The sequence below is a fragment of the Dermacentor silvarum genome, chromosome 1 (assembly GCF_013339745.2).
Source record: "Dermacentor silvarum isolate Dsil-2018 chromosome 1, BIME_Dsil_1.4, whole genome shotgun sequence".
In the NCBI taxonomy this organism is placed as follows: domain Eukaryota; kingdom Metazoa; phylum Arthropoda; class Arachnida; order Ixodida; family Ixodidae; genus Dermacentor; species Dermacentor silvarum.
Window position 1 is genome coordinate 432600517 of NC_051154.1, and position 9180 is coordinate 432609696.

General features: G+C 45.4%; 1 long non-coding RNA gene across 3 annotated transcripts; it reads right to left on the minus strand.

Moving 5' to 3' along the window:
* Window positions 1–4465: 4465 nt before the first annotated feature.
* LOC119455239 (uncharacterized) lies at window positions 4466–8698 on the minus strand. Of its 3 annotated transcripts, none has more exons than XR_005192865.2 (4): window positions 7947–8698; window positions 6686–6888; window positions 6144–6304; window positions 4466–4885 (listed from the first exon to the last, which is right to left on the minus strand). It is a non-coding gene; the product is annotated as an uncharacterized LOC119455239 (long non-coding RNA). The 3 variants fall into 3 exon arrangements; XR_005192868.2 differs by lacking the exon at window positions 4466–4885 and adding an exon at window positions 4902–5805; XR_007465243.1 differs by lacking the exon at window positions 4466–4885 and having other exon boundaries at window positions 5837–6304.
* Window positions 8699–9180: the final 482 nt, after the last annotated feature.

Here is a 9180-nt window from a genome sequence, read left to right on the forward strand (position 1 = left end):
CGCGTAAATTAACGCCGATGCGCCAGTGTAAGGCGCGGGCGGCATCCCAGGCCGCGCTTTCGCGCGTTGTTGTTAGTAGTTGTGAGGTATACGCAGATGACATGAGCACGCCGTCAATGCCGGTACAAACTCGTGCAACGACACACTATGCAAATCACCACCGCACAGGCACGTCAACTACATATATCGATCGACTATCTGTGAGCGGCTAGACGAAGTGACAAGCACCCACCGGCGATTTGGCTTCAAAATTTAAATTCCCACGGGCGATAGTGCAAGCTTCGTCGTTCGGTGAAGAACAGTGACGGCTGAACGTCACAAAGGCACTCGCATGATGTTTAGAATGCCGTATAGAAAGGCAGGCGCACGAGCGGGCGGTGGATCAGTGATTCGTTGGTGAAGAGCTTTCTGACACAACAAAGAATTCAAGTTCATTCGAGCTTACCGTGCAATCCTTTGACAGAAGCCGGAGAATACACAACGCCGCACGGTTGGACTATCGCAGCAGCAAAAAACGCCGGAAATGATGAAAACCGGAACGACGCCCCCTCTGCTCACAAATCCGAAACCACGGCAGACCTGCGTGGAAAGGCGCGCAACGAGCCTTTCCTCCTCTCTGGCTTGTGCGAGCCGGCGCGGCGCGGCTTGAATGTGTTGCCGGTCGCGCGCTGCGGAACGATTCGGAGGTGTTTTAGTTAGTTCTGAGTGCAATTTACGGGATGTCAGTTCTTACGAGGTCGTCGAACAACCACTCCTTTAGGTGCTGCAGTAGCTACAGTATCTCGATCGAAATTTCTCTCGGATGTGCAAAAATGCGACGCGCATCATCAGCCGCGGTGTGTGTATGTGTTGTTAACTATGTTGGATGTATCGATCGGTTTTCACTCAACGAAGAGTTGTAAAATATTTGCAAAAAGTGTGGCCTGCTGCGTTGCGTCGCCGTCAATGGGCGAGCGCGTCTTGGCTGAGTTGACAGTTGCGGCCACTGTTTTTTGTGAGGACGCCACTTCTCCGGTACGCAAGGCATACGCCGGTTCGTGCTACAATTGTGGTTGCCTCAGGATTTATGCGTGTTGGTGTGCTTTTGTGTGCGCATTCTCGTGTGCTTTTTTTGTGTGATTGTGTGTGTGAGCAGCTTGCCTCATGTTTCCTGTGCTTGTGAGTACGGTTCCTTGGTGTGCGCGTGTGTGGCAGACGGTTTTTTTTAGCGGTGTGATGCCGCGAAGCTGTTGTGTGCCGCTGTGCAGCTCGAACGCGAGAAGAGACGCTACTGTGAAGTACAGCGGTGAGCACTGTTAGGGTGAACACGCGAGCGCGTGGCCGACGGCACTGTCAGCGCCCCGTTACGGTCATCACTGGAAACATTGCGCATGCGCATCACGCCTTCCGCGAAATAATTGTTCCACCGCGCGCATGACGTCATGAATGCACTTGTTCGTCGTCTGCTAGCCGCATTTTTGTTTTCTAAGCCCATGCATCCTGCATTTTAAGATTTCTTTAAACATCTGTGCTTGAACAGAACAAGACAAAAAAACTTGTATATCTATGGGGGCGTGTCTATTCGTTCCCTTCAAATTTGTTGTGCATGCAACACCGTATATAAAACAACCAAACATCTTTCGCAGCCGTTCATTCTGTCGCCAGATCGTATTATGGCTAGGGTTCCCGATGATGAACGGCGCTCAATTGTCGATCTTTCCCTGAAAGGTTATTCCCAGCGGTATATTGGCGCTTTAGTTAATAGGCCCCTGAAGACTGTGAACAGGATAATTCAAGCCTACAAGTATGAAGGTCGCATTCAGGATGCACCCCGCGCGCCCCGCCCTAAAGCTACCACAGACGATGAAGACGCCCTCATAGTTGCAGCTGCTGTTCGTAACCCTTTCTTGCCAGCCCCAGCAATACGCGAGGACTTGGATTTGGACGTTTCGGACACCACTGTTCGACGTCGCCTGCGTACTGCGGGCCTTCGCAGTCGCGTCGCAGCGCAGAAGCCACTACTAACGGCGGCAAACAAGGACGCACGACGGCAGTTCGCTGAGCTGCACGAAGCATGGACATCAGAAGAGTGGGGTCGCGTCATCTTTTCGGATGAGTCGACGTTTTCGACGCGACAAGACCAAAGATTGCGCGTTTGGAGACTACCAGGCACACGGTGAGGCAAACTTCCTGCTTTGAAAAGCAATTGTTTTAGTTAACGTCACAATGCCACGCAGGAACGACCCGGACAACGTGCAAGGTGTTTCTGCCAGTGGGAGATCGAGTGTGAACGTGTGGGGTGCTGTTTCAAGATATGGTTTAGGGCTCCTGCAACGTATACGTGGACACTTATCGTCGGAACAATACTGCAACATTTTGAACAATGTGCTGTTGCCATATGCGAGCAGTTTATTCCCAGACGGTGATTACCTGTTCCAACAGGACCGGTCACCGATACACACGGCGCGGGCTGTCAAGGAGTTCCAGGCGGAGCAGCACATGCAGCTACTGGAATGGCCTCCGAAAGGAGCGGACCTGAATGTGATAGAAAACGTGTGGGGCCGTCTGAAAGCTTCTTTGGCAAGGAAGCCCCTTTATTCCGCGACTTCGGACCAGTTGTGGGCGCAAGTCAGCAACGAGTGGGAAAGGCTGAAAGCCGATCGGGAATATGTTCGATCACTTTACGACTCGTTACCGTCCAGAATAGCTGCAGTCGTTGCTGTAAGTGGTCACATGACTCGCTATTAGATTTGCTCATGTTTTTATATTTGTTCTCATGGTCTTGTTTAACTTGAATTGAAAAAGTGCAATTTTCTTGAATAAAAAGTTTAATAATTATCCCTCTTACACTCACTTTTTTCCTTCACGCGCCAATCTTCAATCCAGATGGACCTTGAAATGCAGAAGGTATCAGCTCAGCGAACAAAAAATGCGGCTAGCAGACGACGAACAAGCGTATCGATGACGTGATGCGCGCGGTGGAAAGAGTGTTTCGCAAAGCACATGCTGCGCATGTGCAATGTTTCCAACGATGGCTGTTACGCGGCGCTGATAGTGCCGTCGGCCACGCGCTCGCGTGTTCACCCTAACAGTGCTCACCGCTGTACCACGAATTCCCCTGCGATCTACAGCGTCGGGAAGCGTGGCTGAAGAATATTTCTCGCCAATGGCCGTCAGGGAAAGGAAGCAAGTGGGAGCCAAGCGACAGGTCGCTGATATTTTCATTACATTTTACTGAAAATGACTGTAAAAAGAAAACGAAGATTAGGCTTTTGCTTCCGACTGCGGTCCACACTGTGTTTCCCAGTTATCCGCAGTACATTAAAAAAAGAATATCAGAAACACGGGCAACATATATGTAAGATATGAGCAGCGCGTAAAAAAAAGAAAGAAAAGAAAACGGAGGCAGAAGGAAAAAACGTACACAGAACAAGCGCTTGTCAGTTCTACGTATCTTATTTTGCCACCGTTTCTTTACGCGCTACTGATTTCAAGTCATGCATCTTAACTAACCTGCCCAACCAGGTGCACTTGTAAGATTGCAGGGAACAGAGATATAGAGGAAAAGTTATATTTCAGGAGAAAAGGCATCAGCTCCCAGGTAGCACAAACCCATCTAGAAGACGTCTACATTTGGGCTTGTTCAAGCCACGAGGTTGTCTACTATCCAGCTTCTACAAGCCGAGTAGTAGCCTTAGAACTCCACAAGCACTCCTGAAGCCAAGCTAATGCTCCCTCAGTATTCGTCTTGGGGAAGTCTTGGCAAGCTGTTCGTTAGACTATCTGTAGAACTTTCGTATAAAGGATTATTTTGCTTGCCGGATAAATTATGCAATCCACCTTGCAAAAAAAAACGTTAAATAATGCATATGTTAACCATGCACTAATGCAGATCACTGGTCCTGATATGCTTTTATTCTAACCAGTCTTGTGATTCAGGATTTCTAACCAATGTAGATATATTGAATGTGACTGGCTTTAACTTCAAAACTAAAACACACCAAAGCTACTAAGCTGAAAAAGTTCAGTATAATGGTCTAAATGCATGCTTTTGCAAAGGCATAAATATTAAAAGGAGCCACATAGATTTCACAGTTTGTAATAAAATCTGTGAAGGTATAATGTTGAGAGGCCGTGTGCGACATGCAATTTCTACAGTGCTGTTCACTTGCAAAGTGTATTAATGTTCTTGCGAGTCTATTCACTTCGGAATAATGTTATTTCCGTGCATAAATGACATTGTTGGCATATGTATGTATACATGTTTGCATGTCACAGATGGGCTCTCACTATTATACCTTGACAGATTTCATTACCAAACTATTGAATCTATGCAGCCTTTAATATTTATGCCTTTGGAAAAGCATGCATTTAGCACATAATACTGAACTTTTTTCAGCTTAGTAGCTTTGCGTGTTTTTATTTTGAAGTTAAAGCCAGTCGCATTCAAAATATGTACATTTTCTAGAAATCCTGAATCGCACCACTGGTTCCAAGAAAACAATAGCAGTACCAGTGATCTGCCTTAGCGCACAATTAATTTGGGTATACTGCTAACACAAGCAAAATTCATGCAGCACACAAGGGTGTTGAATGAGGCACATTGAAAAGACATCTTGTAAAATGCCTCTTCTGTAGCCAGCATTTCATAACAATGTTTAAGAGGCAGCAAAATTAGCAAAAAACAAAATTTTATTCTTGCAAATTATGTACATGTGCTTGCCCTGCTTTGAGTCTGACTAAATATATACATAGGAAATGAATGGCATGTAATGCCGTGCACTGATTGACTAGACTGCATATATTCTGGATTGCATGTCTAGAAAAACTGAACCCACATCTTAACAGAACTAAGCAGGAATAAAGGCATGTCAGCTGGCGGCAGGTCCAGTATCCTTTGATGCATCTGCGCCAGTCGAAAAAAGAGAAAAAAGACCAGACTCACTTATAGTAAGGCCAGTAAAAGCCAAATGCTTAGCATAAACATGACTAAGAAATAATCTCTACATATTAGAAAAATTAGCGAATACACTTTGTTTTCTCTCGGTGACTACTGTTAAGGGCATGTAATGCGCACACCACTTTCAAACATTATAGAACTGATGCACTCATGATGCATAGTTATACTTGTTTTAAGCCTGGCCTTTCAGTGGCTGTCCCCACAAGACTGAACAATGGTATAAAAGAAACAAATACAACACATAAAAAACTGCTTAAAATCTGCATGCATAAGCATAGTGCCAGAAGACAGGTATAATTCATTCTATAATTTCAAATGCCTTTTCACGTTCACCTAAATCATCTCCCATGTCCTTTTGCTGCCTGGAAGTAAATATTTATATCTTTCTTTTACACTGCATCATGTAAGCAAGTGGCCCTGAACGCCAACTCTACTTGGGGTTCCCAGAATTTATTGTCTAAAGTGAAATTCTTCAGAATGTATACAAGTTTCCCTATGGCCACAGTAAAGCATGATGTCACAACATCATGCATAGATGGTCGTTGGAAGTTATCTGGCGATTGAGAACAGACTGATATAAGTAGAGTTTAGAACGCCAAGACAAAATGTTAATCCCATACCATGCACTTCTGATCTAGAACCAACAGTCGATTTTAATGAGATGTAAACATGCTACATGATGCTGACTCAGTTAAAAACGTAAGTATATCTTAAATTTCTATATAAAATTACCTGAACACTAAGCTTAACGTAACGTGCTGGCTTTTTATCCGCTCGCAAGCTGCAATTCTTCAACCAGGCAGTTGCTGCTTGGCGAATGGCATCGGTCATCACATTTTCCCACGTGGTATTGCTATGAATAGCTTCTGGAATGCCAAACCATCTAGTCAAACAGTGCAAGTAGCACGTGTACACGGTATCAGCAGTTGTGGCTGATATCCGAACCATTGCTACATACGAACAGATTTGCAACTCGTAAATAAAATTTGTGGAACATCAGTTCTATGGAACTGCAAGGGGGAGGAAGGCTTGTAAAAGAAAAAGATATCCACCCGACTTAGCTACACGGGATGGATGATATTTTTTTTTCAAATGTGTTCATGTTTTTATTTATTTTTTTCATTCAAAATAGCATGTATTTTGTGAGTAAGAGTCACTGCACTTTATCTCTAGGCCCAGTCAAACAGCAGCCCTCTAATCTTACCTTCCATGACACTGTAGACATGCACGTCCCTGAAGCTCTTTTTCCGCCGCTGGCCTAGAGTCTAGCTTAAGTTTCCACCAAAACAGTCTGAAAATAGTGGGTAGGATGCCCGCAGTAAAGCTTCTTAAGTACCAGCCCCCCATAACAGAGAGCCGTTGTGTCTGAAAAAAAAATTTGGAAGAGAACAAAAGGGATTCAAAGCCGAAAACACCAAATATACACACTGTGGATATTACAGTGGCTGCATGAAGGCGGGTATTAAATCCACAGAAAAGGTAAGGCAGATGACACTAGATGGTTATGCATTCCAGAGAAATTACTGCAGTAATATTTACATACAAAAACTGCCAAGATGTAAACAGCCATAGTATAAAAAAGTATTAACTGAAACTACTGCGTATACAACTCGAAAACATGAAGCCACACAATTTCAATAAAGCAATGAAGTCAATTTAACATGCATATAAAAGGCATTAGTTACACCTGGCACGAGTTATTATAAAAATGTGCTCATGTAGTCAATTAATAAAGCTTTTACTTACAAGGTGTCATCAGAATGCAGGATTGGAGCTCTGCTCGGATTCTAATGTGGTCACGGTTTTTTTGTTCACCAAAGGCAGCTTGTAATCAGCCACTGCCATTCTGCCAGTTTCGTTGGGAACACTGAGAGCTGCTAGGAGCCTTTCATCTTGACGTCTTATAGTCTTCCCATGTCTGTGATTAGTACGTGAATGTCTGAAAGCACCTAGAAAATATAGACAAGAGCCATGCAAACTTTGACAGCTTGGACGGTAGCTAATAACATGTTGCACGACGCAACTTCTACATGCATGAGTATACTCCTATATAGCTGCACATGTTCGATCCTGCTCTGCTCGTAAGTACTTCAAGTCCCATCCAAGCTTTTGGGAACTAGTGCCATCATTCCCTATCTGAGGTGCAACCTGGCTCAAGATTATGTCACTATGGTTGGTGTTCTTCGCTGAAATCATGGCCTCACTGCACTACGGGTAGCATTCACCCATAGAAGTGCTTGCATTGGGCAGGCTGTCATACTTTTGCTGTTCAAGGCCTTGGGTACTACAAAAAATGAATCAAAGCGTATCTTATACAACGGGCAACAAGGGAGTTCGCACAAAGTCTCATTTTGTTTTTGTGCGCCGCTTTGCTTTTGGATAACGTAGGTACAGCGCAACAATTTTTGGAAGGGAACAATTAGACAGGAAAACGCTGGTACAGCGTATCCGTTTCTTTACAAAAGTTGTTGCGCTGTACCTACGTTATTCAGTATGTACCAACTCGCCCAAATCAAGCTGTTGTTGTTTTGCATTTGTTCTTCACAAACTGAATGCAGCGGACGTATATAAAACGCACGTGCTTACGTCTCGATGCAATCAGTCGGAGACGCAGATATATTATTCGCATAGTGATGCAGTTCTAAGACCATCAACGAAGTAATATAAGTCAATAAGCGGCATAGCTCGCGTTTATATAATTACAGCACCAGCTTAAAACATTCGCAACTTTCGACCACGAGGAAACTAGGCGGCGATTCCGCGAGAAGTGGTTCCCGATGTAACAATTTTAGCACGGTCAGTCGATGCTAACGGCAGTGAATGATCCCACACCAACCAAAATGTAATCCCAACCTGACGAGCTTATATATAGTGTCCGTGACATCGGACGTGCCGCGAGGAAATTCGAAACAACAGCCGTTGCATGAGAAACAATCAACCAAGAGGGTCATGGTGCTACAATCGTGTGACAGAGCTTTCTAAAGAGAGCAAAACTTTAACCACTTACCAAAACGAAGCTGAGCCATCAACGCAGGAACACACAGAGAATGCGATGTACGCACGAAAGCGACCCGTTGAATCCTTTGCAAAGTGCGGGCGCGCGGCCATGCGCGACACTGCAAGCGCGAACGGAGACAATGCACGGCAACGGCAGCATGGCAGGCGCGGGAGCTAGCGTTGGAAGCGGCCAAGCCATAGTAGCGCACCAACTGTTGTGCCGCACCATGTTATACTAGCCTGTGAAACTTCGTTCAAAATGTTTTATTAAAGCTTTTACGAATTGTGTAATAACGGCACACATTTTATTGAAAGGTTTTGTTGTATTGCCATCACGGGCACACGAAACTATGGCGCGGCTTTCAGTTTGAGCTGACGCGGTAGGTTTGAATTGGCCATGGAGGAAGGTACCTTCCTCAATGGCTGATACTTGGTACGCGCGCTGTAACCGTCTAACTAGCGGCCTATGCGAAATCGACTCGAGCATAAACCTTGCAGTACGCTGGTAATACACTGTTTTGTGCGGAGAGCTGTTATATGACGATACCATAACGATGTAATCATTCCACTGATGGTGCTGTCGAAGGAATCGTTGCAAGCTGGTAGTAAAAATGTGCGCAAGTTTTGCTTGCAAGACTTGGAGATTGACTTTAAAAACGTGTACCAGAGCCTGTACGTCTCCACCAGGTCTTACAGCAGAAGTCTTCAAGACTAGACATATAAGCTATACAGAAGACGTCTAATTTGGAGCTTAACTTAGCACTAGCCGTTTCAAGCTGGGTCAAGCCGAGTCAGGAAGGCTTGTAGCGACTTTTGCTTCCTGGGAGGGCCCTTTGGCCACCCTCCTCAGGGCCTGCATCACTCACTGCTTCGTCTTGAAGAAACACGTAAATCCACTCCCGATAATTCGTAATAGAGCAGTTCTTTTCATTTCAGGTGAGTCGAGCGAGCAGCGTTCATGGGGAGCATTGAGGCCCACTCTACAAAAGATTGGCCCTCCTAGGGCAGACTTTTCACATATGTAGGGTAATCGGCAATTCTAATAACGACTTCAATCTTCAACCTGTAATGTGCAACTATAAAACGCGTTATTTACGGCCTGATTAGAGACACTGTCGTGCGTGCCAACGCGGCTGTGGAAGTGCTTCTCCGTGAACGGCCGTAGCAGAGTAGTGGCGCCAGAGCGGGCGCGAGGAGAACTAGGCCCGAGATGCCACGGCCGCCTGGATCGACGCGCGCGGCAG